Raw genomic sequence first — 21,823 nt, 5'->3', positions numbered from 1 at the left:
ATAAAAAATAAAATAAAAAGGGAGAGGGTTTAGAGACCTTCCAAGCTGGTGAACACATGGAGATTTGGGGAGGACAGAGCACCCAAAGAGGGCAAGGAAGCCCTTCTCACATGTCTTACCCTATGCAGCTCTTCCATCTGGCTGTTTCTGAGTTATATCTTTGTATAACCAACCAGTGATCTAGAAACTAAAATATTTCCTTGAGTTCTGTAAGCTGCTCTCGAAAATTAATCCAGCCCAAGAAGGGGGTTGTTGGAATCTCAGATCTACAGCCCACTGCTCAGAAGCACAGATGATAACATGGCTTTGCAATTGGTGTCTGAAGGGAAGTAGGCAATCTTGTAGGATTGAACCCTTAACCTGTGGGATCTGACATTTCCTCCAGGTAGATAGTGTGAAAATAGACTAAGTTATAGGATACCCCAGCTGGTGTCGGAGAATGGCTTGATGATGTGGGGAAAAACCTACACATACTATATATAACTGGTTTACCTGGCAAATCTCACTGCCTCCCAGCCCTTTGGAAACTGTTTTCCCCTTGCAGGCTTGATCCTACTGGGCTATCAGTCCTGGCAAAGCGGGCATCCACCCCCAGGTCATGCATAGGCCTGCCCCTAGGTACACAGGGCGAGCAAAGAAGGGAGAAGCCTCTTTGGCACTGTGGACAGAGAGAGTCACTAAATCCACAAGATGCTTGTGTCTGATGGAAGAAATTAGGTAATCAATAAAGCAAGTGCAAGTTGTCTCAAATATTCTTCTTCTGGTATTAACACAGTGTTACCAAAGGGAGGCAGGTCGGCTGCCTACAGGGATTCAAGATGGGAGCTCTAAGTCTTTCCAGTGAGCAACCACCAGACTATCATGTCTCCTCCATCACTGGGTATGCCTTTCAAGAGTCCTGATTGCAGGTGAAGCCAGCTCAGGCTAATTCAGGCAAAGGGAGAATTGGCCAGAGGTTGTGAGACCACACAGAATCATCAGGAAGCTGGGGAGCTGCCCATAGAAGGGGCAGGCAGCAGGGATGCTCAGTGACAAGAATGAGAGCAGGTCAGTACTAGGTGCTAGAAGGTTGAACACCAGCAGACTCTTCAGTCCTGGTGTCCTTTGCTCAAGTCCAGAGTCCTGGTATTTGTGTTTTGGCCACAAGCCTGTGTCTGGTGACACTGGGGTGGTAAGGAAAGGCCTGCCCACTCCAGCAGCTGGACAGACTCTCCCACCAAGGCTTCCCACCATGGGAGCAAGGAGCCCCCAGAGGGACCCTCGTTACTTCAGGAAGGGAGAGGAGATGACGGTCTCCACAAACGTGCACTGCACCAGACACAATCTCTGATTCTGTTTTTTCTTTTTTTTTTTTAAGATTTATTTATTTTTATTTGTGATAGAGAGAGAGAAAGAGGCAGAGACACAGGAGGAGGGAGAAGCAGGCTCCATGCCGGGAGCCTGACGTGGGACTCGATCCCGGGACTCCAGGATCGTGCCCTGGGCCAAAGGCAGGCGCCAAACCGCTGAGCCACCCAGGGATCCCCTGATTCTGTTTTTTCAGGGGCCAAGTATCACATCATTGGCATTGGCCTCTCTGCAGAACCACACCAGGGCCCCAGGATGGGGACCCTTCCCAGGTACATTTCCTCCTGGGAGTGCGAGGACCTCAGCTGGTGGGGCTGAGAATAAGCCCTTGTAAGGACACAAATGGCAGCTGCTCTGAGTCTGAGGAGACGATGGAGGCAAGTGCTGTCTCCTTGAGCAGGAGGACGCAGAGGCTATAATGGCTGCTCTGAAGGCTGGGCCCATTTCCCATGGCGGAACACCTGTCTGCTCTGGGCCCACAGATGATCTTTCTTGAGACAAAGTGCTGGGGACTCTGGTGGCAGCCGCCCAGTTCAGAGGTCTGGCAGGACTCCGCTCTCCCCCGGGACTCCCGGACTGCCTCCTCCCGACTCCCCAGATACCCTCCGGCAGTCAGCCTGGATGGGGGAGGCCTCTTACACCGTCGGTGTTCAGTTGTAAGCAGAGCTGGTGGCTGATGCAAAGCGAGCCATGGCATCACGTGGAAATCAGGGTCAACTGGGCCTGAATGTGCCGCAAGTGCTCCCCGGGGGAGGCTGGTGTCTGCATGCAGAAAGGAGGGTCCAGGGGAGAGTCAGGAGGCCAAGCCCAGGCATGACTTCCCTTCGAGCCTGTTTTCTGCACTCTCCCTACAAGGCATGCATGTCCTCTAACATCTGGCTCTAGCCCGGGTTGCAGACTGCCCATGTCTCCAGGAGTCGGGGAGAACTGGACAGAGGCCCAGCCCTGCCAGCCAGGACAAGTCACTGAATATGCCTGTGCCTGTGTTTCATCATTTGGAAATTGGGGGTAGTAAGAGAGCCGAGTGCCTTGGGCTTGAGGATGCAGTGAGATCCCAGTGCCGGGCTCATAGTAGGTGCCTACTATTTTTATATCCTTCCCTCCTCCCTGCAATCTCTCTGTTTATCGTTATTATTAATAATAGCAACACAGTCACCACTTAGCTATTACCTGTAAGTAAACAATCCCAATACAGTGTGAGAGGTGTCCCCAGGGCTGGGAGCCCAAAGCTAGGAGTGGGGGGTGACTTGCCTGGGTGGTTGGGGAAGGTTTCACTCTTCCAGATGGACAAACAGAAGAACATCCCCAGAATGGTCCAGAAGCAGGGATGGAGCAGCACCAAGGCACATAGGCCTGGAGAAGGTGTGTGGACAGTCTGAGTAGAGGACTGAGGGGGAAGATGGGCAGGAGCCAGGTCACCGTGCAGAGCATTGCGTGCTGGACAAGGAGGCTTGGGCAGCAGCCACTGGAAGTCTTCAGCTATAGGAGAGATGGTGAAAACCACAACTGTGTGTTAGAGAGAGCACTAGGGGTCGTGATGGGGGCATTGCCAGGACCAGGCAGGAGATGAGGGGTAAACTACTGTTCATTTTGCCACCAGCAATGCGAATGCCTACCACCCTCACCCTACCCGTGTCCACAGAGAAGACCACTGCATAGGAGGAGCAGGAAGAGAGACCCTCCCCTGTCATGGAGACCCGGGGGGAAGCGACTCAGTAGCCTGCCAGGTCAAAGCCGAGCTGTGATTCTTTCTGTGCAGATACAAGCTCATGTGCCAAGTTCTTAAACTAAGGGGCCCCCAAAACCCACAACTCCTCTGCCTCTGGGGCCTGTTTCAGTGGGTTTAGACCCCACTCAGCCCCTTCCCTCCTTTCTCTGGGTCTCAGTTTCCCCATCTATATGATAAGAGGGCTGGCCTTGGTGACCTCAGAGGTGCCGCCCAGAAAGAATGGGTTCTAGCAGTTTCTGGTGGCTGCATGGGGTCTTTGAAGCCACTCTGGGCACAGAGCTTGTAGCTGCCTGTCCTTATCCAGCCTGCAGCTTGGAGCAGTTAGGAGAACTACCACCTGCTATCTCTGAGGCCTGACCTTGAAACGAAGCCAGCACACACAGATTACCCCATAGAAGTAGCCTGATGGTGTGCTTCTGACATCCACAGAGCATTGCTCATCTTGTGGGCTGCCTCCTGAGCAGGATGCCGATCTCGGCCTATCTCAGCACCTGGTACCAGCCATCCTGTGTATCAGCCTGACCTCAGGCGGCCCCGTTGGGTTTGCCTGCAGAGCGCCAGATGATGGGTAATGACTAGAAATGAAATCAGATGAGAAGTTCACAAGCGCTCCTCATCCCTGGGAGTGAGAGAATCAGCAAGTCCCAGAGTGAGGTGACTTGGACCTCTTGGCTTTGCAGTCTGGCCCTCCTGTCTGAACCTCACTTTTCTCCACTAAACACCGAAACAGGTGTGGGAAACGCCACCCCCCCCCCCCGCCCACCACCCCGATGTTCCTGGAAATAGATGCCCTTGAAGAGGAAAGAGCAGTTCATTCTTTTGGCCAAAATCATGCTCCAGAGCAGTTCCATTCAGTAGGAACCTAATGCAAGCCACATTTGTAATGAAATGAACCATCCCATTGTCAGTGATACCAGCCATATTTCCAGTGTTCAGCAGCCATACGTGTCTAGTGAACCAAGGTGCCCAGTGAGCTGCAAAGAGGAGGTGACTCATTGCAATGCCTGGCATAGAACAGGTGCTCAACAAGCATCCTTAAAATGAAAGAGAAGTGGGGAGGGAGGAAAAACAACAGGGGGTAAAGACTGGGCTTTGGAGTCGGACAGACCCAGATTCACATTTTAGCTCTGCCACTCACTAATTTGGAGAACTTGGACCAACCATTTAAATTCTCTAAGTCTCCTTTTCATTATTGGATAATAGAAATAAACTTAGCAAGATAGCTGTGACCATCAAGTGAACCAAGATATATGGATGTGCAGAGAACACTTCCCCCACCCTCCACCACCTGTTCTCTTGCTTTTTCTTTCCTTCTCTCTTTCAACTCCTCTTTTATCTGCAATATACAAGTGAGCTTCAAATAAGATTTCATATTTCTTTAGTCTGTTGTTTAAAAAACAGGAATCCTAGTTCTATAGCAGTTATTCTCAGATTCCCTGTGTACCAGAATCCCCTGGAGGGCAGCTTGTTAAAACCCAGACTGCTGGGCTTACCCTCAAACTTACTGATTCCAAAATTCTGGGGGTGGGGACTGAGAATCTGCATTTACAACCATCTCCCCGGGGAATGCTGGTGCTGGTGGTCCCAGAACCACACTCTGACAGGTCAAAAGAGAGCTCATAGAAGATAGGAAATGTCCTATTGAACACCTTCAGTGGCACTGTTTTCCTGCTTTTTGAAGACGGAGCCCTGCATTTTTATTTTGTACTGGGCTGCACTAATTCTGCAGCCAGTCTGGAAGACAGTGGAAGAACAAGTGCAGGGGTAAGGAGCCCAGAGGTTGTGTTTACAGCGATGAGTAGAATGAAGAAGATGCCATGGGGATGGGGTTGGGGGGCATGGTCAGTTCTGGCCCCGTGTTAGGACTGATGCATGCAAACAGGCTATCTGCAACCCGGGAGGAGGCTGGAGGCCACCACACTTACCTGTAGCTCTGAGCTCCCCCTTTACCCCCTCTCCACAATAAGCTTCTTTAAGGATAGAGTTCAAAAGCCAGACCCAGTGCTTACTAGCTACATGACCTTGGGCAAGCTGGTGGCTTCTCTGTGGCTCCATTTCTTCATGTACAAAACTCGGATATTAAAGTTTCTACAGCTTGGGTTAGGAACGGGGGTAAAGAAATTGGGTGAGTCTGTGAAGGGGTAGCAGAGGGAGCCTTATGATGATGGTGCAGCCATGTATCTTGACTGTGGTGATGGTTTCATGAAATAAAATCGCATACTGCCCCCCTCAACACGCATGCACATGCACATGCACATGCACAGCGCACACACAAGCCCAGGTGTAACTGATGGAATCTGAACCAGCTGTGTGGATTGTACCAAAGTCCGTTTCCGTTTCTATACTGTGCTGTAGTTATGTAGGATGTCTCCATGGAGGAGGCTGCGTGAGGGTGCACAGGACCTCGCTGTACATTTCTTTGCAACTTCCAGTGAATTATTTCAAAATAAAAAGGGTTTTAAAAATACCTGCCCCAAGGTGCTCTTGTAACTTTGTGCACCTATAACTTAGGTTAATATCTGTGTTAAGTATTCTGTGAAGTTCTACAAGTAGTATAACAGCTCATCTGCAAAATCAAGAAACAGAAGATAAACTTATTTTTATTTTTATTATTTTTAAGGATTTTATTTATTTATTCATGAGAGACACAGAGAGAGAGGCAGAGACACAGGCAGAGGGAGAAGCAGTCTCCCTGCCAGGAACCTGATACGGGACTCGATCCCAGGACCCCGGGATCACTACCTGAGCTAAAGGCAGATGCTCAACCACTGAGCCACCCAGGCGTCCCACTAAACTTATTTTTTAAAAAGTAGGTGGGTAACCTTTCCAAATTGTATGTTCCTGTGTGCTTTTCTTCAGCCACCAGACACCTTTTCAGATAAAATACAATACTTTCTCTGGATTCTGTAACTTTTTAGACATAGTATGTTTGTTGATTGACATTGTTTCTTAAAAATGTTTCTTTAAAAATGTTTCACCTAAGAGTACATTAAGATTATTATTTGAATATCTGCCAAACATGCTATTCAACAGTTTATTTTCACGTTTCCTGACTTTGTAGACACCTGCCTGTGACACTCCCTTACTTCACAAGGCTGCCTACCTTCTGTATGGTTTGCCACCTCGCACATCTGGCCCCAGACTAGGAATTGGCTACATGTTTGCCCACTGACCAAATGGAAGGCCCCTCACCAGGGACAACTTGCTAATTCCTCCAAGTGTAATTGATCATGTTCCTGGGGTAGCAATAGAAATTAGTTCCTTGTGTTAATATTTCTTCTGCAGGACACAAGCAACATGAGATTCTTCTTCTTTTGTCTTTTTTAAGATTTTATATATTTATTTAATAGAGAGAGAGAGAGCACACAAGCATGCAAGTGGAGTGGGGGACAAGGAGCAGAGGGAGAGGAAGAAGTAGACTCCACACTCAGCGCAGAGCCCTAAGTGGGGCTCCATCCCAGGACTCCGAGATCATAACCTGTGCTAAAATCAAGAGTCAGATGCTTAACCTATTGAGCCACCCCGGTGCCCTGCAACATGAGAGTGCTAAGGTGATTTGTTGAGTTTCTTTTTAGAAAGAGAAGTGAGAAAGGTATCCTGCAATGCAGTGAGTGGACATTATGCCTCTGTTTTCTAGATGTGGAAACTGGCACAGAGGGACAGCTTGTCCAAAGTCACACAACTAGGACAAAGTGGGGTCCAGGGTCTTACCCTTAAGCAGGCTGCCAACAGGAGCCCAGGCAGGTGCTGGGTACCAAGGCTCTGAGACACAGAGGGGCACAGCAGAAATTCCTCAAATAGAAATACCTTTACCCGATAGGAAAAGGGCAACCTGCAGAAGGAGGCATGCTCAGTGCCAGCTCAGAACAAAGATGTAGATAAAATTCTTTACAAGTGATCTCAGCTAGACTAAACTCAAGATAAATGAAGATGAGGGGAGGAATGTGGCAGGGGATTAGTGGGTGGAGCAGTTGGAGGGTCCAGGTCACCTCTGAAAAGCCACGCCCAGTGGAAGTGATGATCGAGTGGTTAAGGTGTTGGATTTGAAAAACCAAGCCCAGGTAGTTTCCTCCCATAGGGAGCCTTCAGCTTAGGAACTTTCTTAGACAAAAGGCCGATCTTTAGTCTAAGTCATTCCTGCACAAGGTATGGTCCGTGCACCTTTTGCATCAGCATCACCTGGGAGCTTGTTGAGAATGCAGATTCTTGGGCCCCACCTGGAACTACTGAAACAGAATCTGTGTGGCAGCAACATGTTCTGGGTGACTTGTGAGCATATTCAAACGTGGGAGGCACTGCTCTCCAGTGAACCAATGTCTGTGCTACCCAAGCACGGACTGTGAGCTCCTGCGGGCAAGGATTGCACTGGTGCACTCAGAGCCTGGTGCCTGGCTCTTGATAAAGTCAATCAGTGAAGGAGCACTAATTCAAAATCAAGAAGAGAGCTGAAAGTGGTGGTAGAGAGAGGGAAATAATGACAAGAAATTGAGTCTAGCTCACGGGGTGCAAACGGAGGGGCAAACCAGGGCTAATTAACCATGAGCAGATTCTGGCCCACATTTTGTTTGGCTCGTAAAATATTTTTTAAAGCAAAAAGTTTACTTATGGAAAATATAGATTTCCTTTTTTTTTTAAGATTTTATTTATTCATGAGAGACACACAGAGAGAGGCAGAGACACAGGTAGAGGGAGAAGCAGGCTCCCTACGGGGAGCCTGATGCGGGACTGGATCCCAGGACCCTGGGATCACGACCTGAGCCAAAGGCAGATGCTCAACCACTGAGCCACCGAGGCGTCCCTGGAAAATTTAGATTTCTTAGAGTAAACATGGGTTTGCTTCTTCCATATAAACAATGACAGAGACTCAATAACAGGTCCCTCTGAGACACAGCTTGAGGGCTCTCCGTTGGGCTAGAATCCCCACATGCCTCCTCCATTCATCAAACATGCCCCATCTCTCTATAAAAGTTTGAGTCTGTGAACCCTGGAATCACTAATCATAAGCTCAAATCAAAGACGGCTAGAAAATGATAGTTGGGTGTGGGTTGAATTGTTTAACGCATCCAGGCATTCATCACGTGGGCTTGTGGTTAAGGGTGAGGTGCTCAGTCACACAGTCTGAGATTCAGTTCTGTCTCAGCCTCTTCCCAAGTCTGGGGTCCTGAGTGAGTCACATAACCCCTCACACTTCTGGCTCTTCATCTGCGGAATGGCTTCAATAGAAGCGGTTCCATGCAGAGCATGAAGCCCCACACCTGGCACATAGTCAGCCATGGCTAATTCGTAAGACAGTCATTGCCACTGCCAGAGCAAAATGGCACACAGGTATACAGGCATTTATTCCCTGCATTGCTGGCATTTCAACATGAATTATGTTGATTAATTAGTGCTTATGTTAATGATCAATGTTTTCCATAAAAGGTGTGCATAATCCATAAATGTTTAAAGTTCGGTCAGGCTAAATATTTTATACACTGGAAAATGTGTACATACCAAAAGCATAAAATAAAAACATAAACCTATGAAACAGAAGCGCTAAAGATATTATCCTTCTAATAAAACTTATTAGCAGATTAAATTAATAAAATGGTCAAAAGTAGCAAATCAAACCCCATAAAATAAATTTCAATAATAACAAACACTTGAAATGAAATACTATTTGATGTTACTCTTGACTTGTGAGCCTATTTTCGTGCACATTTGTGTTTTCTAACTGTCATAAAATTTTTCTCTCTGCACTGGTGAGGAGAGGGCTCTAAGTGAAATTTCAAGCTAACTCCAAATATTTTCCTTTGAGTTCTTCATCTTCAAATAATTCATTTCTCATTCAATACTTTAGAAATTTTTATTTTCATCCCCTTTTTTGTTGTTCTTAGCAGCGACTACATCTTTTAATTGATTAGTAGCTCTGGTTTTATTTCGAAGAATTGCCTTCATCTTCTCCAGTGTTCTAGGAAGGTGGAGATCCCAGTGGGTCAAGGTCAATGGAGCGCCTGGAGCAGTTCCCAGGATGATGTGTTTGAATGCCACTGGTTGGAAGGTCTTCGGACCAGAACGAGGATTTATGTTAGGATAGAGTCACCTTGGTTTTCTTCCTCCTCTATGGATGATGGCTAAAGAGAAAACTACTTTCTAAACAAGTTTACCTCAGCAGCCCCGATGGCTCAGCAGTTTAGCGCCACTTTGAGCCCAGGGTATGATCTTGGAGACCTGGGATCAAGTCCCACGTTGGGCTCCCTGCATGGAGCCTGCTTCTCCCTCTGCCTCTCTCTCATTCTGTGTCTCTCATGAATAAATAAATGATATATTTATAAAAAAAAAAAGTTTACCTTTACTGGATCCAAACCTCTACTGTAGTATATCCTGAGTGTAAATGATTCATATATATATATATATATATATATATATATATATATATCTCATATATATATATATATCTCACATATATATATATCACAAAAATGCCCATAGTTCAGCACTTTTTAAGAGCATATAATTCTGGGGGCACCTGGGTGGCTCAGTCAGTTAAGCGTCTGACTTGATTTCAGCTCAGGTCATGATCTCAGGGTAGTGAGACCAAGCCCCACATGGGGCTCTGTGCTCAGTATAGAGCCTGCTTGAGATTCTCTCTCTCCCTTTCTGTCTGGCCTTCCCCTGCTCCCTCATGTGTGTGCTCTGTCTCTCCCTCCCTCTCTCAAAAAGAAAGGAAGGAAGGAAGGAAGGAAGGAAGGAAGGAAGGAAGGAAGGAAGGCAGGCAGGCAGACAAGCATACCATTCTGGAATACCAGAATGTTAAAAGCTGGGGTTGCAATCAGTTAAAAGACTGCAGATTTGGAGGTTCTTCTGAAGGTCAGTGACACTTTTCTGGGTCGTCAGGGCGCAGCTTGCCCTGACACTTACTGAGTGTGAGGAAACAAAGCTGGAGAAGCCAAGGCTCAGAAAAGAGGGGGGAGGTCACTGTTGTCCCCAAGCCCTTTCACGTCCATCAGAGATCTCAGAATATGACTTTATTTGGAAGTAGGGTCTTTGCCTGTGCGATTAGTTAAGATGAGATCCTGAGCAGTGGAGGTGTAAGTACAGTGACTGGTACCCTTAAATGAAGAGGGAGATCTGGCCCCTCATAGACATGAGGCAGCAGGTCCTTGGGGATGAAGGCAGAGACTGAGTTGATGCAGCCATAGGACAAGGAATGCCAAGGACATTTCTGTTTTAAGCCACCCAGTCTGCGGCAGTTTGTTACAGCAGCCCTAGGAAACCAATGTCGTGGAGTTGGAAGGGAAGCTGCCAGAGCATCAGGCCCTCTCAGCAGGACCTGCTTCACTGACCTTGGGAATTCAAGCCACACTCTTAGGAGCCAAAACTCAGAAGATCTGGCTCATCATCCTCCCTTCCTGCTCCGGTGGGTGGCCCATCTTCCAGCACCCCTCTCCGCCCTGCTCTTGCGCACAGGCAGCATGCGACTCCCACTACAGCACATCAGCCCCCAGGCCCACAGCCCCACCCAGGGACTGCCACATGATGTCTGTGATCAAGTGGAAAGAACAGAGAGCTATAGAAATCTGAGAGACCTAGGAAAGAACCAGCTTGGCCTAGCTGTGAGCACTGCCTTAGAAAGTCATCATGTCTGCCTGAGCCTCCTTGGATGGTGATAATAATGGCCTGGATGGGCCTTGACAGCGATGGTGGGATGCGGCAGTGCCTGGCACAAAGCAGGTGCTCAATATGTGTGAGAACCTCCATCCCTCCCAGTGTAAGAATAGTTGAGAATCCCAGTATCCTGGAGAGCCAGGCTTCTGGGGGGGGGGGGGGGTGCGGGGTGCGTTGGGGTGGGTGCGCAGGCAGAGCTGGAGCAGGTGGAGACTGGCCAGCACACAGCCTCCTGCTGAAGGTGGGCAGCTCCTTCCTCTGGGAGGAAGAGGCCTGACGAGGGAGGGGAGACGGGAGACACCCGTCCTCACCACGAATACACAGGCTGAGAAAGGGCATGCAGAGCGGGAGGCTCTGGTCTGACTGCCTGTGTCTGGCACAGAGTGGTACCGCACAAATATGTGTCAGAGGACTAATGCTGGGGAAGGAAAGAACAATCCAGCAGACGTGTCTGAGTGCCCTCAGGCCAGCCCACCACACAAGAGCCTGCACAAAAGGAATGTGCAGAGCAGAGATTTCTTTTCTTTGTTTTAAATTGAGAGAAGCTGATCTTTGCTCTGTGAAGGGTCACCTAAGTGGAACTCTTGGATATGCAAATGCCTGACAAGTTAAGCAGCCAGCGTCCTGGGATAGGTTTGTAACAGGAACTTTTGTGGCTGCTGCTGGTGGCTTCCATTTTTTTATTTTTTGAGTGGTCTGGCAAAGATTGGGCCCTTCTCTGGCATGCAGCAGACATGGGGGATTTTGTCGAGAGAGTTGGGGGAGGAGAAATTTGTGCACTGATGTGCACAAACAGCCCATGTTTTCTGGAAGGAATGAGATGGTTACACCAATAAAGTGTTTTCACACTTTTTTGATAACAAGAAATGAACATTACATCCCACTCTCCAGGGCCTAGGCACACATGGAAGGAAAGATCTCACAGAACAGTATTTTCCCTGCATGCAGAGTCCACTGACATTTTTAGTTCTATGTGATTCTATCTTATTTTAAAAAATACTGATCGAATGCAATGAAATGCCGGGACACCTGCATCCCGATGTTTCTAGCAGCAATGGCCACTATAGCCAAACTGTGGAAGGAGCCTCGGTGTCCATCGAAAGATGAATGGATAAAGAAGCTGTGGTCTATGTATACAATGGAATATTACTCAGCCATTAGAAACGACGAATACCCACCATTTGCTTCAACGTGGATGGAACTGGAGGGTATTATGCTGAGTGAAATAAGTCAATCGGAGAAGGACAAACATTGTATGGTCTCATTCATTTGGGGAATATAAATAATAGTGAAAGGGAATAGAACGGAAGCGAGAAGAAATGTGTGGGAAATATCAGAAAGGGAGACAGAACATGAAGACTCCTAACTCTGGGAAACGAACTAGGGGTGTGGAAGGGGAGGAGGGTTGGGGGTGGGGGTGAATGGGTGATGGGCACTGAGGGGGGCACTTGACAGGATGAGCACTGGGTGTTATTCTGTATGTTGGCAAATTGAACACCAATAAAACATAAATTTATTATAAAATAAAAAATAAAAAATACTGATCGAGACCATGACCCCCTAATAGGTTGAGTCCATAGTCTGAAAACTGCTTCTTGGTCTTGGAGTTCAGGAAATCTGTTGGGTGGCTGGACCAAGACCTAGCTGCAAGAAGGGCTCTGAGGCCATGGAAGGAGAGGACTTGAGGGTAGTGAGCCCCACCCAGGACTGAGCTAGGGAGGTGACCAACAGTGGTCCTGGGGGGTTAGCAGATGCTAGAACTGCCTCTGACTCGGCCATCTGAGGCCTACTTGTCCCCTAGAAATTGTGTCTGTGTGTGTGTGCGTGTGCATGTGTGTGATCAGAGAGAGAAGGTCTGTATGTAGAAACTGGTGGACAGTCTCCCCAAGCAGAAGGGCATGTGACAGAGGTCGTGTGTGTCTCTGGAGAGACTTGGCAGCTCTCTCCCTCTCCACGGTTGGGGGGGGGGCATTTCCGTGGTGCCCAGCAGCCCACACAGATGCAATCTTGTGGCTACCACCACAGCCAGCTCAGGAGGGGACTGCCCCACATCCACCATGCCGCGGTAGCCCAGCACCCCGTGGGAGTGACCAGGTGAACATATCCACAGTTGTACCCCAGCGGTCCTGCGTTATCTGGCAGGGGGCCCTCTAAAATGAGCAGGTTGCTGAGGCCTGGATGGAACACTGTGGAGGACTTGCTGAAAGTGGCCCTTCAGTGGCCCTCTTGGATATGCAAAACCCTGGGGAATAGGGACTCCACCCACCCCAGCATTTATCCCTTAGTTGCCTGGCCAGTGCCAGCTTCTACTCAGCAGCCTGATGAGCATCAGGGTAGGACAGAAGCAGCCTGGACACATGCACCAGGAGAAATGGGAGGCCAAGTTGTCCTGCGTTTTCTCCTCCCACAACTAGGTGGCAGCAGCAAGCACAGGGACTCCATCCCCTACCAAAGGACTCCGCATCCCCTGTCCTTCCTGGGGTAGAATCCCACCAGCTGGGCACCCAGCCACTAAGAAAGGGAAGGGTGTTGGGCACTGAATATGTGTCAAGTTCTTTTCCTAGCACCCCAGTTAATCCTCACAGCCCTTTAGGACCTTAAGCCCCATTCATTGCCCCTACTGAAGGACCAAGGGTCTTCAAAGATGTTGGAAGTTGGAACTCAATTCAGACAGCTTTGGCAACTGGTTCAGTATGGTGGCAAAATACAAGCTTGGGCATCAGATCACCTGATGGCCTCTCATGGCACCTCACCCTTCTGAACCCCAGGGGTTCAGCCAAACCTGTATCCTTTTCCTGTGGCCATGCAAATAAACTATTTCCCAGCCTCCCCATCCAGTAAGACAGGTCACATGACTGAACTCTGGACAATTGAATGTGGGTGGGAGTGCCTGTATAGGCTGCTCTCAGCCCCTAAAATTCTGAGGTCTCCCTGCCCCCTATTCCCGTCCTCTGGCAAACAGATGGAGAGGATCCAGAGGAGGACATCAAGGTCCTAGAAGGAGCCTGGGGCCCCAAGTGACCACATGGAGCAGAGACACCCCCCCCCTTCTCCCCTGCATGTGGCTCTACACAAGACGCTGACCGCAGCAAGAAAGAGCATTTATAGGGTTAAGCCACTGATATTTTGCAGTTGTTTGTTACAGTAGAGAGCATTAATTACCTGATTAATGAACTCGCTTTCTTATCTGCAACTTGGGGTTATCAGCATTCATTCTCAGGGTTGTGTCAGTAATGTACATTGCATGTAAATCTCCAAACCTAGGGCCTGGCACAGTGCAAACTCTCAAAGGCTCACCCACTGAGGTCCCTCTGCTGCACTGTCAGCAGCCACAGCAGCAATGGTGACAGCAGCAAGAAGGGCGAGTTAACCCCTAGTTGACAGTGCCATGCCTCTAGCTAGGTGGACCAGATACCAGGTGGGCCGTCATGGTGACGGGTTTCATATTCTGTGGCACATGTGGATGCTGGGAGCCTAGAAGGTATGAAGTTCCCATCTATGCAAATACTTTGCCTACTGGAGGTTTACTCTACCTGTGGAGATGCACCATCAGGAAGGATCTGTAAATGAGATGCTGAGCTAAGGGGATCACTACACACTTGAAGTGACAGATGAGAGTCATGCGGCCTGTCTCTTCCATTTACTAGCTGTGAGACCCCCACGTAAATCATTAGCCTCTCAGTGTTTCAGTTTCCCCATCAGTAAAGTGTGTGTATAATAGGATTCTTCTGGAGATTGAGTTAATATATGTAGGATGCTCAGAACAGTGCTTGGTATACAGCAGGTGCTCAATATGCATTGCTCTTCTTATGGAAGCACAACCGCTTGCTAACTCCTGGTCAAGCAGCTGAGACCATCTTCAGCCCCGACTGTGTGGAGAGACCTAATGTCACAGTCTCACCTGAGGAGGTACTGCTGAAGGTGTCCAGCCCCCCAGGCAGGGGAACAAAAGCCCTCTGGGCCACGGCTGTGGCCACGCCTTTCCCATGCTACATTTCTGCTGGGGGTGGTAAAGGAAAGAAAGAAAGGCAGAAAGAGCAGGTGGGGGCAGGGGTGGGGGGTGAGACTCCAGGAAAAGACAATGGGCTTTGTAAAATCCCTCTCTGGGCAGTCTGGCCAACTTCAATGGCTGCAGGCCACATGAACAGCAAGAAAAAATGTGGCCCAGGAATCTCTCCCCAACGATCCCCCTTGTCTTTGTGGGAATTTGGAGCCGCAGACACATTCCTTCCATGAACAACGTTCACAGCAGCTGAAGACCCACTGGCCAGAGCTGGGGAAGCAGGCTGGCACCTCTGGGGCCCTGCCCCCCAGTGAGCCTTTCCCTTGAGGAGTGAGCATGGCAAATGTGCAGGAGAATGGACTCCTGCTAGCAGACTTCAGAGCCCACTCTGGCAGAGACCGACTGCTCCCCAGCACTGCACACCCCTCTCAAAAGCCAACTGTCCAGTTTGTGCAGCTGTTTTGCCCTAATCTGTCACCCAGAAGTAGAAACTAGCCGTCTTGGACAGAATTCCCACCTCTTAGAGACGGGAATTCACTTTTTTCTAAGCCAAGTACTTCCCAACTTAATAGGAAACAATTTCTCAATGCTCTAAAATTCTTTTAAGATGGAGGGCTGCAAACTACAAAAACACACAGGCCAACTCTGGCTTACCACCTGCTTTTGCAAATAAAGTTATATCGAAACCCAGCCACACCCATTCATTTCTGTGCGATCTATGGCTGATTTCATGCTATAAGGGCAGAGTTGAGTAGCTGCTATGGAGACCATATGGCATACAGGGTTTAAATATGTTTGTGAACTACCTCTTAAAAAAAGTTTACTGGTCTTGGTTTAAAGTAGAATATATTATATTCACTTATTCACTTATACTCCCATGTTATTCCACAAAGGATTTGAGATGGCTTCTGATGAGACACCTAGAATAAAATGAAGATAACACAATAGTAATTATTTAAAAAATTAAGGATCAAAAAGAAAAAGAATTAAAAAATTAAGGATCAAAGAGAATGCAAATAAAAGTAGAAAAGCAGGGGTGCTTGGCTGGCTCAGTCAGTAGAGCATGCACCTCTTGATCTTAGGATCATGAGTTTGAACCCCATGTTGGGGATAGAGTTTGCTTTAAAAAAAAAAAAAAAAAAACAAAAAAAACAAGTAGAGAAGCAAAACGAGGACACAAAGGCATGGTTGTGAGGACCTACTTTAGGGCCTTCATACTTGCCAACACCAAACTTTAAACTTTCCCTGAGCTTCCTGGCAGCCAAAGGGAAAAAGAGAAATGGAAGTTAAATCTCATTAAAAGAAAGGAAAAACAGACCCATCCTTATGGAATCAATAGCCTTTTCTAGCACAAAGCAGTGTGGGCCTGCTTCTAACAGACTTCCATTTCCCCCAGAGTCACATACTTTATTTTAAAAAAAGAAACCAGAACAATGAGTCTGTAAAGTGAATAGCAAAGGCAATGTTGTTGACAATGGATAATATGGGAAGAGGGGTGCTAGTTACCATGTTTAATCAGATATTTAATTCCAAATCAGTTAGCTTCTGTGCACTGTGGAAAAGTGCACAAAACACATTTTGAGATATGGGTAAGCAGCTTCCCTTCTGCTTATCTTTTCTGCAGATCTCTGTTTCAGAGCAAAAACCGAAACTGACTGGAGATAGCCTTAACTTGTCACTAAATTACCTTTCAGTGCATGGCACAAAGCAGGCCCGCAAGAAATGCTTGATGTGGGGTGGATCTAGCCTCTCCGGACCTCAGATTTCCTATGAAAAGTGAAGAAGTTGTACTCAACTGTAATGTCTTTCCAGTTCTAGAATGTCTTTGCATCTTGGTGGTATATACATGGTGTGTGCACCCTGGATTTTGGCCAAAATCCTAGCACAGATCAGAACTATGATGGGAGGAGACAATGAGAGGGGGAGGCAGCCTAGATGGAGACCTATACCTCCTGGAGGCAGGAGGCAGGGTCCGGTTTTTAGGAAGGTGACGTGTGGTTGTCAGACTGCCCCAGATTCCAGTGTGGGCTCTCCCACCCTCCAGCTGTGTGACCTTGAGAACTCCCATAGCCTGAGTGGGTGTCCATATCCTCTCCTGTGAAAGGAGCGTGCTCACCGACACTGAGCTGTTGTGGACGTGAAATGAGATGCTAGTGCCAGCGTGAGTGAGGTTTGTGACACACTGTCTACAGAGTGCCTTTGTCTTCAAGAAGCCCCTTCTACAGGTGCCAGGGCCACCAGGAAGTAGCCCTGACTCTGAAAAGCTAAGAGAGCAATGAGCATCCCATGGTTTTCCAGCCAGATGTGGTCCAGCCCTTCACAGGACCTGTCTTTTCTAACCCGTCTCACCTACAGATATACCTTAGACCCATGGGGCAGTGAATTCAACACCAACTGTTGTCCCTTTGCCCTCCAAAATATCTCCCGGAGAGCTCAGGCTCCAAAGCAAGACAGGCCGGTTAGATCTCAGACACTAATTAGCTGTGTGACCTAATGCAAATTACTTTAACTCTCTGTGCCTCAGGGTCCTCCACTTTAAAGTGGAAATAACGACCATACCTAACACGGAAGTTGGCTCTGAATTCTAATGGAATGTCAAGCTCTTAGCCCGGCACGCAGGCATAGCCAGACAGCGTTGGCTCTCAAGTATTGTGTATTACTCCCCATGTTCAGTTGTGTTACTGCATAACAAACTACCGTGAAGGTTAGTGACTTAGAACATCTTATTTGATCACTATTCTACAGTGTGGGCAGGGCTCGGCAGGCTCAGCTCATCTGGGCTCTCCGTATATGGGCTGGAGGATCCACTTCCAGGGTGACCTCACTCACCGGGCTGAAAGAAGAGGCTGCTGGCCTTAGCCTTGGCCCTCCCTGTGGTCTCTCTGCACTTTAAGGCTGGGCTGCTTAGAGCGTGGCAGGTTCAGGGCAGTTCCCCTGCTCACAGCAGCAGAAGCTGCCAAGACTTCTTAGGATTTACACCCAGCGCTGGCCCAGAGTCATTGCTGTCACCTGCTGGTTAACGCAGGTCAAAGGGCAGCCCAATTCAAGGGGAAAGAGCACACAGGTGGGAGACCTGGGAGGTGTGGTCACCAGGGTCACACATCCTACCTGGTCTCCCTCTCCTCTTCTTGCTGCGTCCAGGCCTTGTAGCTCTCATGTGACTGCCTTTTGCTTCTTAGCTTCTTCCTGTCCCGGTCGCCCCTTTCTGGTCCCCACTTCAGGCCAGTGCCAGGCTGATGAGTCAGGACCACAGGCTGCCTCATTTTCCCCTACCCTAGATGGCCTGCTGCACTGTCCTGCCCTAGAATCTAGCTCCTCAACATGATCACAGCACTGCCTTGTTGGAGGACCATTCTTATGCCATCCCTTGAGGAGTTGGTCTCCTCTTCATGTCTCAGTGCTCATCTCAAAAACCTCTGCTCTGTAGAGCCCTTCCTGACTTTCTTCAGCACTGAGTCGCTGTCTCCTGCAGAGCTCTCAGGATGTCGTCTTGGCCTCCACAGAGCTCAGGCCTTGGACTTTCTCAGGTGTTCAGTTGTGCTCAATCATAGTTTGGTACATGGATGCATGAATGAATGATCACCATAGCCCCCAAAGCTATTCCTGTGACTAGGGTGCCATGACCCCATTTCTACTGCTACCCTGGGCTGCCCAAGGCTGGGCTCACACCTTGAGATGGTACCATGAGAGTGTCTTGGGTATGTCAGGGAGGAGCAACCCGACCCTACAGAGAGGTATAAGGACCAGCGCCTGAGTTTCCTAAGCAAATCCCTTAATGGCCTAGGGCATTTCTGGAACTAGGAGCTCAGGCTGCATAAAGCCAGGATCCCAGCAGCAATAGCAGCATCCTTCCTAGACAACCCCATATCCTCACTTTGAAATAGAAATAAGCAGCAGAAGGTGGAGCTCTGGGTGGATGGGGGTAGTTCCAACTTCACAGGGACTTTGTCCTCCAAATCTGCACCAAATCTTCCTCCCAGAGCCCACTGCACTCACTGGAAACCCAGCCTCAGACCAGCCTGGGTGGCTAGAGGTTTAGTGCCGCCTTCAGCCCAGGGTATGATTCTGGAGACCTGGGATCGAATCTGGCGTTGGGCTCCCTGCCTGGAGCCTGCTTCTCCCTCTGCCTGTGTCTCTGCCTCTCTCTCTCTCTGTGTGTGTGTGTCATGAATAAATAAATAAATAATCTTAAAAAAAGAAAGAAAGAAGAAAGAAAGAAAGAAATAAAGAAAGAAAGAAAGAAAGAAAGAAAGAAAGAAAGAAAGAAAGAAAGAAAGAAAGAAAGAAAGAAAGAAAGAAAGAAACCCAGCTTCAGATTCTGGCTCTGCTTCCCTGTCATGTGCAGGATGTTGGCCTCTCAGCTCAGAAAGAGATCTCAGAGCCCCCTATTATCCCGACTACTCTTCCGAAGTGGGTTGGCTTAAGCTCATCTAGAGCCTTGTATTACTGAGTGATCTTGATGTTTGGGCTCAATTCAGGATGATTTGGAGTCATGATCAATTCAGGGGACAGAGCTATATTGAAGGAGTTTGTTTTTTTCAGGCAAATCCCATGCTCAGTATGTGCTTTTCCAGTTGTATCCCATAACTCTATGCCTAAATGAGGAAATGCCATCCATCTATCCATCCACCCACCCACTTGTCCATCCATTCATCCACCCACCCACCCATCCATCTGCCCACTCACCTACCCATCCATCCATCCACTCACCCAACAATCCATCCATCCACCCACTCACTCACCCACCCACCTACCCATCTATTCATTCATCCATCTTGGTTCTATCACTTACCGCTTCATTGGTCTTGGGCAAGTTTCCTCATTTCCCTGAACTCTTGTTTCTTCCTCTGTAAGTTGAATCTAATGTCATCTACCTCATAGGATTGTCCTATGGTAACTGTGATATTAGCACTTGTGAATTGCCTGACACCTGGTAGGAAGCATATAGTGAATGTCATTTTGTCTTCCCTTTTAAGGAATAGACACATAACTAGAAAACCATAAAAAGACAATGAATAATCAGGAATTAAAATGTTTGAAAGCAAGGGCAATACTGGTAGAAGTTCTTGCCTTGCTTTCTATCTCCTAAACTGTCCTGGGAGTTGATATTTAAAGTCACTTTGAAAAGTCGAGTATTGGGATCCCTGGGTGGTGCAGCGGTTTGGCGCCTGCCTTTGGCCCAGGGCACGATCCTGGGGACCCGGGATTGAATCCCACGTCGGGCTCCTGGTGCATGGAGCCTGCTTCTCCCTCTGCCTGTGTCTCTGCCTCTCTCTCTCTCTCTCTCTCTCTATCATAAATAAATAAAAATTAAAAAAAAAAGTCGAGTATCCAAAATATATTTGAACTGTTCAATGGGGATGCTGACCCTCTATAATAGGCTCATTTGAAATGATCCTGCTTTGCTACTTCCTCTTAGAAAGATAAACAAGCAGCCCACAATGGCCACTCTGATGTTTTCTTTTAAATCTTGCTTTCCAAATGTAGGACTTGGCCGTTGGACAATCACCCGGGGGCTCACTCCCCGCACATGCTCTCCGTGAATGCAGGGAGCTCCAGCTTGGAATTCCTGGGGCCTCATTAAGCCTGCTGTGACTAAGTGATCTTGCCTGGTGCTAAAGCTGTTTAAAATGACTTGGCAGCAACCAGAAGTCAGGTTTCTCCGTTTTTTTCTCACTTACTCCTTCTTTGTAACCCCCACCTACATGTCATGAAATGAAAACATCTTTCTTTCCAGATCTAGTGCAGGACAACCCTTCTCTCTCCCTGAAAAAGCCTCATCCTAGTCCTTCTGGAGATTAAGGAGAGGGGGGCAGAAATCTGCCCCTTTGTAAATGTCTCCTTTGACTAAGACGTGACTGCTGGGAAAACTCTTCTCTGCTCTAACCCATTCTTTCCTCCCGTCTTGCCCTCACCCTGCTGAACTCTTCTGCTCTGGCCACAGGCAGCCTGGCCTGGCAGCTGCCTCCCTCCTGGGTCGCCTCTGTTTCCCCAAGATGGGTGCAAGGGAGATAATCCCAGGGAAGCCAAGGCCATCAGAGGCTCACCGCAGCCCTTTCAGGGAAGGAACAGATCCCAGGAACTGGAGGGCTGAGAAAGAACCTGGTGTTTAATCACACAATATGTAAATGTGCCTTCTTTTAAGAAATTAGACCACTATCCACATGCTAAGGTGACATCGTCTTTTAGTCGCCGTCTACGTTCCTTGTTTCCCTCCCATAGGTCTTTCTAGACCCAAGCACCTAGAGCAGTGCCACACACAGGGCACGCCGGTGATGCCGTGTAGGTGTGTGTGTTTACCCAGGTGCTGTGAACCCACGGATCTCAAACAGCTCCGGCTCCCTGCTTGGATTTTCGTGTCATGAAAATGCCCACGTAGTTGACGATCCCCTTTCCGACGAGCATTTGGTTGGTGTCAGTCTCTTGCGCTCGCAGGCAGAGCCGAGGTGGGCGGCCCGGGCGGGTTTTCTCCGGCGGGTGAGCGCGCTCTCCCGTGGGGGTGGGGTCGGGCCGAGAAGGGAACCGTCCACGCGGGGCTCAGCATCTGTTTGAAGACGAGCAGCCTCTACCCGCCGGATCACTGCGCCAGGAGCGCCCCTGCCCAGGTCCCCGCCAACGCCGGTGACCGCGCGCGTGACCCGGGGGCTGTGGTGTCGCGTGTGGGTCGCGGGGACACCTGTGCCGGCGACTCGGCCGGTCCTTGGGGAGGCCGACTGGGGCCGCTCCGGTCCTCCGCCTTACGGAAGCGAAACGCAGGGCGCGCAAGGAGCTTGACACCCTCAGACCTTTAACGGGCGCCAAGGGACATCTGAGACGGCGCCACCTGCCTCACCTTTCCGGTGGAGAAAGCCTCGGCGAGGGTGCGGGCGGCCCGGGCGCGCTGCCTTCCTGCCCGCGCGTCGCGGCGTCGGGGTGAGCCGGGGGGGAGGGGGAGGGGCCGCGGGAGGGGAGGGGGGAGGGGGAGGGGGAGGGGCCGCGGGAGGGGCAGGGGGGAGGGGCCGCGGGAGGGGGGCGCCCGCCTCGCCCGGCCCCCGCTTGGCTCCGGGGCGCGGAGGAGGCGGCCGGAGGCCTCTGGGTCCCGCACGGCGCCCCCTGGC

At 49.2% G+C, this 21,823-nt stretch overlaps 1 protein-coding gene and 1 long non-coding RNA gene across 4 annotated transcripts in view; one reads left to right on the top strand and one right to left on the bottom strand.

Annotated features, from left to right (window-relative positions):
- ARHGAP22 (Rho GTPase activating protein 22) overlaps window positions 1-21,823 on the top strand; it is a 135,698-nt gene that overhangs the window by 50,106 nt on the left and 63,769 nt on the right. The gene's annotated exons all lie outside the window — the stretch shown is intronic.
- LOC102152118 lies at window positions 15,556-21,610 on the bottom strand. Its single transcript, XR_005380345.1, has 4 exons — window positions 21,027-21,610; window positions 19,519-19,656; window positions 16,414-16,493; window positions 15,556-15,646 (listed from the first exon to the last, which is right to left on the bottom strand). It is a non-coding gene; the product is annotated as an uncharacterized LOC102152118 (long non-coding RNA).

The sequence above is a fragment of the Canis lupus genome, chromosome 28, assembly GCF_011100685.1.
Source record: "Canis lupus familiaris isolate Mischka breed German Shepherd chromosome 28, alternate assembly UU_Cfam_GSD_1.0, whole genome shotgun sequence".
In the NCBI taxonomy this organism is placed as follows: Eukaryota; Metazoa; Chordata; class Mammalia; order Carnivora; family Canidae; genus Canis; species Canis lupus.
This window is presented reverse-complemented; position numbering and strand designations above follow the sequence as displayed.